The following is a 10,654-nucleotide window of genomic DNA, read 5'->3' as shown; positions in this document are numbered from 1 at the left end:
CCCCCCCTTACCTTAATTTTTTCATGCACTAATGTGACCCACGCGCCGATGCTGTCTATATTTTTGAGCTGATCCCGACAAATCTGTCCCCAGCAGGTTGGAATAAATACCCCACCCCCACATCCCACCCCCAGATCTGGGTTTCTAGACAACGGAATTCGCAGGCAAAAAAAGTGTTACATTTCAAGATGTCTAAAATTGTACACTTTATTGTTTTTTTTTATAATGTCGGGTTGGCTTGACCCAGAGTGTCAGTTTTAAAATGTTTTAAAAGGTGTTGTTTTCTTATTTTATTATTATTATTTTGAAAACATTTAAAATCACTCATTACTTTCGTCTTTCTTCTTCTTCGTTCTTAATTTTAGTGTTGGAAGGGATCCCATCCAGCACAATAAAGTACACGTGTCATCTGGTTATGCGCCATTGAGGCCATTGACTCAGATTTCAGCCTGCTTTTCTTGTTGGATTTGCTTCCATAGCATTTGTCCAACCAAGAACAAACTACAAGTGAGCATTTTTTAATTTTATTTTGGAGTTGTGACGACCATTGTCACAATGAATCATCTGACATTCCTCTCGCCATTTATATATATATATATATATATATATATATATATATATATATATATATATATATATATATATATATATATATATATATATATATATATATATATATATATATATATATATATATATATATATATATATATATATATGTATGTATGTATATATACATACACATATATATTTCTAATCTGAGAGTCTCGAGTTCGAATCCGGGAAACAAAGGCGAATGGGCATAGTGCTGACCACGATATATATATATATATATATATATATATATATATATATATATATATATATATATATATATATATATATATATCGCTTGTCCAAAACACCCACAAGCACCACCCAATAACACCGTTCTAAAACAGCTTGTTATACGCTCACTAAATTATTTCTTTCCTTATTTTCAGCACACAGAAATGGTAAAGCTAACGACCACAAAGCAGAAAAAAATATTTTCCCGCAACAAATAACTACAAGCTTTAAGTTTTCCAATTCTTAAAATCGTTAAAGCCTGGCTTATTTTTCCTACAAGTAGGATTAGAGATCAATTATTTACATGTTATTTCACAGCTAGCATTGCATGGTGGGATACAATGGGTGTTGTTTTATTGTTTCAAATATACGATCGATTGCCCACGCAGGTAGTTCCGACACGTCTTTGCTCGTTGGGATAATTCTCATGGGAAATGTTTTAATGTAAATATTGGATTTTTATAACGTGTTTGTTATCATTTAAAAGCATGCTGGTGCATGCTATGTTTAGGGTCTATGACGGTATATGCTATATTTGTAACGTATGATGCTGTATGTTACCTTTTTAAATATGCTAGTGAAAGATGCAATTTCAGTGTATGCTAGTGTTTGTTATATGTTCAACGTATGCTGCTCTGTGCTACCATTTCAAGTATGCTAGTAAAAGATACAATTTCAGTGTATGCTAGTGTTTGTTATATTTTCAACGTATGTTGTTGTATTTTTATCATCGTTTCTTGTGTGTGCCCAAGATACATGACGCAGATGAAGTAGAGTGTATGTGTTTCAGTGACCTCGGTATATGAAGAAATTGTGTGGTCAGCATTATGCCCAGCCGCCTTAAGTTCCCTTACGTGAGTCAAGTACCCATCTGAGCTCGGTAGACTCAGGGGCGTCATACAGAGATTCGTTCTCGAGGCTTTCGGGTTGGCTGTCGTAAGCTCTAGTTTGCGACCACGCCGTCCCCATTTGAAACGGATACTGGTGTTTGTATATTATTTCAACGTATTCTGGTGTATGCTATCTTTTAACGTACGGTACTGTATGCTACCATTACAACGTATGCTGATTCATGATACCATGAATAAGTGAGTAGTATATTAGGTCACTTTTGGGTCGTATTTTTGGCGGAGCAGGTGGTGGGAAGGTACAATGACATATAGTAAAATACTCGGAGCAGGATGCGCAGCCTGGGACAATGACATATAGCAAAATACTCCCAGCCTGGCGCATCGCAGGGGTAAGGGTGGTGGAGCAGGATGCGCTGCAGGGACAACGACATATAGTAAAATACTACGACAACTGGCGTTGGCGGAGCAGGAGGGTGGCGCAGCCTGGGACAATGAGATATAGTAAAATACTCACCCGCCTGGGTGAGCCTGGCGCAGAGGCTGGGTGAGGGTGGGTGCAGCCTGGGACAATGAGATATAGTAAAATACTCCCCCACCCTAGGGTGGCGGAGCAGGAGGGGTGACGTAATCTCCGTTGACCTTGTGACGTAATCATTGACCTTGTGACGTAATCAGTCACATTGTGACGTCATCACTGACCTAGTTACGTAATTTTAATGCGTTTTTTAATGAGTTTTTAAATTTTTAATTAATTTTTGACCTAGTTACGTAATTTTAATGTGTTTTTTAATTAGTTTTAATGAGTTTTAAAAATTTTAATTAATTTTTTATTAACGAGTTACGTAATTTGATTATTTGTTTGAGTTTTTAAATTTTTTAATTAATTTTTTATTATCGAGTTACGTAATTTAATTACTTTGATTGTATTTTTATTTTGTTTAATTTGTTTGTTTACTTGTTGTTTAATTTAATTACTTTGTTTATATTGTGTAATTTTTATTGACGAGTTACGTAATTTGATTATTTGTTTACTTTTTAATTATTTTTATTTTGTTTATTTTTAATTTTATTTTATTTTATAATTAGTTAAATTATTATTAACTAGTTACGTAATTTGATTTTAATTACTTTGTTTAATTTAATTACTTTGATATATTTCTTTTCTTTGTTGTTTAATTTGTTGGTTTGTTTGAATGTATGTATGTTTTAAATAAAAGACTAACACTAGCCGTGTACTTTGTGAATAACATCCATTAAAGATAACGATCAGCCACAGCTGTTACGTATCGACCCGCCCGCGAAGTTTTCTCACCGCTGCCCGTTTTAATGGGAATGTATTGATCGCAGCCGCTGGCCCATCACAGCATGATGTCCCACCTAATTAAATTTTTTGTTATGCTTCACCGAGTTACCCCCGCTCGGTTGACGGGTTATGGTAATTAACGACATACATTAAGTAGCTTTCCGCGAAGCACTTAGGTCATTATGCAACAGCTGTCGCACAACAGCTGTTGCTGTAATTAGGCCGTTCAACCGGATAAATGACCGCGAAAATTGTGTTCTAATCACTTCAACTTCGGACTTCAAATCAAGCGTCACCGCGACTTATCCAGCCTGCGACCTCTGTTGACTCCTGAGACTAAACCCACGCCAGCTTTACCAACCATCACATCCACCTAACCCTATACGGACCACATCTTTTGTGCGTGTTTATTCTATTAAAGGTAAGGTTAATATTACTTTTTGTTTTAAGGGAGCTAACCCCATTAAAATACCCTTTAAATAAATATGTAACTAAATAAGTAGTCATATGTATTCCTTTTAGTGTACAACCGACCCTACGAGACAGACTAACCATCGACCGAACCTATTGAGCTACCTACCCATCCCCGAGGCACCCACTGAACCAAACGTTCCAGCTACATCCAACTACACCATTTCGGATCTCCACACACAGCTAACTTCACGTTCAGCTTACGCGTTCAAACCCATAGGTACGTTCATTTTTAATTTTGTTTTAAGTATGATTTTTGTTTCATGCATTTTATTTTATGTATTTATTTTTATTCTACAGCCAGTGACCTACCCAGTCATCCAACTACTAGACACTTCGTCAATAATGCAAACCGCCCAGTCTACCACCCATCCAGCCATGAGCCGTAACAAGTGTGACATATGCAACCGTGTGTTCACCCGCAAAGACGGTTTGACAAGACATCACGACTCTGTTCACCGCCGACAAGGACATCTCTGTACAACATGCGGGAATCTATTTACACGACTTGACAATTTAACAAGACATTGTAAAACAACACACACCAACCAAACATCACCGACCGACACCCCATCAGCAACCGATAGACAAACTCCACAACCACTATACGTGACCGACAGACAAACCATGCAACCCCTAGCAGCGATCCAAACAACTCGTACCATGACCAACACTATTCCATTAAAGCGACATACGATGTATGACGACATAGCAAACAACAAACGCGTAAAGACTAACAACGACAGTAACGTTAATTCACACACCACTATTTTTCCTGTAGACGACCTACCCATGATACGTTATACATGTGACATATGTGAGCATGCATTCACCTGCAAACATGGTTTGAAACGACATCACGATACGGCACACAGACGACGAAGACATACATGTAGAGAATGTTTGCAAGAATTTACAAGAAAATATAATTTAACGAACCACTATAAAATACCACACACCATCAAAACATCACCAGACGACACATCAGTGACCGACACGAATATCCCATAGGATGACTTCTCACAGACATCTCCTTACACCCAACACAGAAACTCACTTTCTTACTTTTATATTAAAAGACAAGTAGACACAATGTGACATCTCCCCTAGACTGTAGACCGATGGGGTTGTTTTTATTCAATAAAAATTTATTATATATGGTCTTTTGTGATTTTTTATTGTGTTATTGTTTTGTTACTTGTCCCTGAAAGTTATGTAACTCGGTATCCTGTATAAGAGGTATGACTGGAATCAAAATCACGGGAGAGAACGTGACGTACATCGCGATATTTGAAAACAGGGCGATGTTTAACCTCAACCAAAAAAGACAATGAACCTAGAAGGAAGACGAATATATATCTTAGTCTTGCAGCAGATTACCTTCCCATGTTCACTTTAGTATTACAGTTTTCATCAAACTTCTTTTTGACTTGAACTTCGTTAATTTTTAAGAAAGTTTACTTATACATAATACATTACGTCTAATGACAATTTTTTATTTTTACCACTCAATGTATTTTCTTTTTCTATATCTTACATTGTCATCTTAATTTTTGATCACCTTAGTAAAAATTTGCTTAAGATTATAAACTTCAAGTTTTAAAAAACAACAACGTTATAGTACGTCGTGTCAAATGACACACCGTTTAAAATGTCTACATTTAAAGTTCACCAAAATAATGACGTAAAATCTAAATATGATATGACGTTAGCATACATATCATTCAACCTGTCAAGTCGTGTAAATAGATTCCCGCATGTTGTACAGAGATGTCCTTGTCGGCGGTGAACAGAGTCGTGATGTCGTTTCAAACCATGTTTGCAGTTGAATGCATGCTCACATATGTCACATGTATAACGTATCATGGCTAGGTCGTCTACAGGAAAAATAGTGGTGTGTGAATTAACGTTACTGTGGTTGTTAGTCTTTACGCGTTTGTTGTTTGCTATGTCGTCATACATCGTATGTCGCTTTAATGGAATAGTGTTGGTCATGGTACGAGTTGTTTGGATCGCTGCTAGGGGTTGCATGGTTTGTCTGTCGGTCACGTATAGTGGTTGTGGAGTTTGTCTATCGGTTGCTGATGGGGTGTCGGTCGGTGATGTTTGGTTGGTGTGTGTTGTTTTACAATGTCTTGTTAAATTGTCAAGTCGTGTAAATAGATTCCCGCATGTTGTACAGAGATGTCCTTGTCGGCGGTGAACAGAGTCGTGATGTCGTTTCAAACCATGTTTGCAGTTGAATGCATGCTCACATATGTCACATGTATAACGTATCATGGCTAGGTCGTCTACAGGAAAAATAGTGGTGTGTGAATTAACGTTACTGTGGTTGTTAGTCTTTACGCGTTTGTTGTTTGTTATGTCGTCATACATCGTATGTCGCTTTAATGGAATAGTGTTGGTCATGGTACGAGTTGTTTGGGTCGCTGCTAGGGGTTGCATGGTTTGTCTGTGGGTCACGTATAGTGGTTGTGGAGTTTGTCTATCGGTTGCTGATGGGGTGTCGGTCGGTGATGTTTGGTTGGTGTGTGTTGTTTTACAATGTCTTGTTAAATTGTCAAGTCGTGTAAATAGATTCCCGCATGTTGTACAGAGATGTCCTTGTCGGCGGTGAACAGAGTCGTGATGTCTTGTCAAACCGTCTTTGCGGGTGAACACACGGTTGCATATGTCACACTTGTTACGGCTCATGGCTGGATGGGTGGTAGACTGGGCGGTTTGCATTATTGACGAAGTGTCTAGTAGTTGGATGACTGGGTAGGTCACTGGCTGTAGAATAAAAATAAATACATAAAATAAAATGCATGAAACAAAAATCATACTTAAAACAAAATTAAAAATGAACGTACCTATGGGTTTGAACGCGTAAGCTGAACGTGAAGTTAGCTGTGTGTGGAGATCCGAAATGGTGTAGTTGGATGTAGCTGGAACGTTTGGTTCAGTGGGTGCCTCGGGGATGGGTAGGTAGCTCAATAGGTTCGGTCGATGGTTAGTCTGTCTCGTAGGGTCGGTTGTACACTAAAAGGAATACATATGACTACTTATTTAGATACATATTTATTTAAAGGGTATTTTAATGGGGTTAGCTCCCTTAAAACAAAAAGTAATATTAACCTTACCTTTAATAGAATAAACACGCACAAAAGATGTGGTCCGTATAGGGTTAGGTGGATGTGATGGTTGGTAAAGCTGGCGTGGGTTTAGTCTCAGGAGTCAACAGAGGTCGAAGGCTGGATAAGTCGCGGTGACGCTTGATTTGAAGTCCGAAGTTGAAGTGATTAGAACACAATTTTCGCGGTCATTTATCCGGTTGAACGGCCTAATTACAGCAACAGCTGTTGTGCGACAGCTGTTGCATAATGACCTAAGTGCTTCGCGGAAAGCTACTTAATGTATGTCGTTAATTACCATAACCCGTCAACCGAGCGGGGGTAACTCGGTGAAGCATAACAAAAAATTTAATTAGGTGGGACATCATGCTGTGATGGGCCAGCGGCTGCGATCAATACATTCCCATTAAAACGGGCAGCGGTGAGAAAACTTCGCGGGCGGGTCGATACGTAACAGCTGTGGCTGATCGTTATCTTTAATGGATGTTATTCACAAAGTACACGGCTAGTGTTAGTCTTTTATTTAAAACATACATACATTCAAACAAACCAACAAATTAAACAACAAAGAAAAGAAATATATCAAAGTAATTAAATTAAACAAAGTAATTAAAATCAAATTACGTAACTAGTTAATAATAATTTAACTAATTATAAAATAAAATAAAATTAAAAATAAACAAAATAAAAATAATTAAAAAGTAAACAAATAATCAAATTACGTAACTCGTCAATAAAAATTACACAATATAAACAAAGTAATTAAATTAAACAACAAGTAAACAAACAAATTAAACAAAATAAAAATACAATCAAAGTAATTAAATTACGTAACTCGATAATAAAAAATTAATTAAAAAATTTAAAAACTCAAACAAATAATCAAATTACGTAACTCGTTAATAACAAATTAATTAAAATTTTTAAAACTCATTAAAACTAATTAAAAAACACATTAAAATTACGTAACTAGGTCAAAAATTAATTAAAAATTTAAAAACTCATTAAAAAACGCATTAAAATTACGTAACTAGGTCAGTGATGACGTCACAATGTGACTGATTACGTCACAAGGTCAATGATTACGTCACAAGGTCAACGGAGATTACGTCACCCCTCCTGCTCCGCCACCCTAGGGTGGGGGAGTATTTTACTATATCTCATTGTCCCAGGCTGCACCCACCCTCACCCAGCCTCTGCGCCAGGCTCACCCAGGCGGGTGAGTATTTTACTATATCTCATTGTCCCAGGCTGCGCCACCCTCCTGCTTCGCCAACGCCAGTTGTCGTAGTATTTTACTATATGTCGTTGTCCCTGCAGCGCATCCTGCTCCACCACCCTTACCCCTGCGATGCGCCAGGCTGGGAGTATTTTGCTATATGTCATTGTCCCAGGCTGCGCATCCTGCTCCGAGTATTTTACTATATGTCATTGTACCTTCCCACCACCTGCTCCGCCAAAAATACGACCCAAAAGTGACCTAATATACTACTTAAGTGTGCCGGCGAATGCTACAATATGTATATCATTTCCATTCTGATTGAATAACAACACTTGCCTAAACACCACTCAAGGTATGGTACTCTACCCTATAAACATATGCTCATGTATGCTAGTATATTAATGTATGCTCCTAATACATTGACAATATAGTCTCATTAATCACGATAACAACGTTTCTTTTTCAACTTTACCTTAATATGCCATATGTACAATGTCGATATATGCTAATTTACGATCGAACGTTAACGGGAACTGCTTGGAAAATTATGCCAAAGTAGATATGTTTGCCTGTTTCAAAGTAAATTATACAGCATAATACAATGCCGAAGTATGTTAGTTATTCGTCTTTGACTAAATATGCTGATTTGTGCTGCTTATTTACCATTTATATTATGCTGCGAGTGCAAAGTATAGCGGTGTATGCGTTTATGACAATGTATGTTACTTTAAGTTATGAGTATAAAGTATGCGTGTATATGCTACTAATAGGGTGTATGCTGGCCTACATAGCCTATTTGTTCACGTATACAGATATGCTACCATCATTTCGTAAAGTAAAGATTCCTCTTTAGACCTAGCGATCCACTGGGTAGATGTATCATAGTTCATATGTTTCTTGACCTCGGTATATAATGTTTAATATGGCCAATACTATGCCTAGTCACCTTTACTTTCCCAACCGTAAGTTAGGTACCCATCAGAGTTGGATGGACTCAGGGACGTTCCACTGACTTGAACCCGGAAACAAACTCGAGACTTTCGAGTTACAGTCTAGCGCTCTACACGTCTTCCTATCATTTGGATGCATGTTAAAAATACATCATTTCACTGTATGCAGTCGTATGCTGAAAGCTTCAGTTATGCTAAGTATGCTTCGTATGCTGGTGTTTAATGGCAGCAAATGATAACTAATCAAAACAACTTTCTTGTACCCTGTGTCTTAGTTACCCTATTATAGCGATCTCAATCAGAAATAACCAGCCCTTCATAAAAATATATTTTACACATACGTCATCGCGTCTAAAAATAGCTCCGGTGGAAAATCCGATCAAAACACGTCCTTGGATGACTGACGTCTTCCAGTTCTCGAGTTCAGGACTTTTCGTTAACCTAATTAAAATAATCATTTCAAATTTCAAGCCGGTAGTTCCCACCAAACCGAATTATGGTAATACAGTCACGTGATCCCCGCCTGTTATCTAAGAGTTGAAAGCTAGTTAATTTGCTTCGTCAGTGAATTGCTTAATCTAATTATATCTCGTGTCAATCCTGTTGTCCAGGAACCTGGGCTGTCCAGAGGTGTTAGAGGGAGGGGGTGAGGGGAGGGGGTGAGGGGAGGTGTTGGGGAGTGAGATGTGAGAGGGTAGTAAATGGATGAGGAGAGGGTAGTAGAGTGTGGAGGAGAGGGGGGGGGGTAAAGTAAGGGGAAGAGTGTAGTAGAGTGTGGAGGAGAGGGGGGGGGGGTAAAGTAAGGGGAAGAGTGTAGTAGAGTGAGGAGAGGGTAGTAGAGTAAAGACGAGAGTGTAGTAGAGTAAGGAGGAGAAGGTAATAGAGTGAGGAGAGGGTAGTAGAGTGAGGAGGAGAGGGTAGAGTGAGGAGAGGGGAGTAGAGTGAGGAGAGGGGAGTAGAGTGAGGAGGGGAGGGTAGTAGAGTGAGGAGAGGGTAGAGTGAGGAGAGGGGAGTAGAGTGAGGAGAGGGGAGTAGAGTGAGGAGAGTGTAGTATAGTGAGAAGAGGGTAGAGCGAGGAGAGCGTAGTAGAGTGAGGAGAGTGTAGTATAGTGAGAAGAGGGTAGAGTGAGGAGAGCGTAGTAGAGTGAGGAGAGGGTAGTAGAGTGAGGAGAGGGTAGAGTGAGGAGAGGGTAGAGTGAGGAGAGGGTAGTAGAGCGAGGAGAAGAGGGTAGTAGTCTAAAGAGTGAAGGCAAGAGCTGTGAGAGGATATATTAAATAAGAAGGTTGGTCAACACTACTGAAATGGTACTCAAGTTATCGTGCACACAGACACGCGGACAAAACTGCAAAACTAAGTTATTCTGCCTCCAGAAGGATATAAAGCGTTAAAGTTTGTCAAAATCCTTATTTAGATTTTTTTCACGATTACAAACATCCTTATTATTCCTTACGAGCTACGCCGCTATTTAGTTGTTTTATTTTCTACTTTTCAGTAATTCATAATTTGTAAATTCGACAGTACCAACGCTGCCACTGAAAATATTTGCTTTAAAACATTATCGCTCGTTAAAGACAATGAACCCCCCCCCCCCTCCTTTCACCAACCCCTACCCCACACACCACCCCGTGAAAGTAAACTCCTCTTAGTTACCTCCCCTTAGTTTAAAATCGTTTCAAACTAAATTATCTGCCTCTAATAGTCGTCACTAAACCCGGCTCTACGATTGTAAACATTTAGCGTGAACCACAGCTCACCAGACCATGTAGAGGTGGGGGGTGGTGGGGAGCGCGCTTACAGCTTGGTGTTTTCTATCGTCTCCAAGAAGAGAATTATATATATAGATACGACAAAGTAAAGATGCGTAAAACAGCGAAAACTAGTAATTATTTAGCACATTTATACTACTTCCTCTATT

This window comes from Physella acuta, unplaced genomic scaffold, assembly GCF_028476545.2.
Source record: "Physella acuta isolate Inbredline_101_S28 unplaced genomic scaffold, ASM2847654v3 ptg000379l, whole genome shotgun sequence".
In the NCBI taxonomy this organism is placed as follows: domain Eukaryota; kingdom Metazoa; phylum Mollusca; class Gastropoda; family Physidae; genus Physella; species Physella acuta.
Note: the sequence above shows the minus strand (reverse complement) of the source record.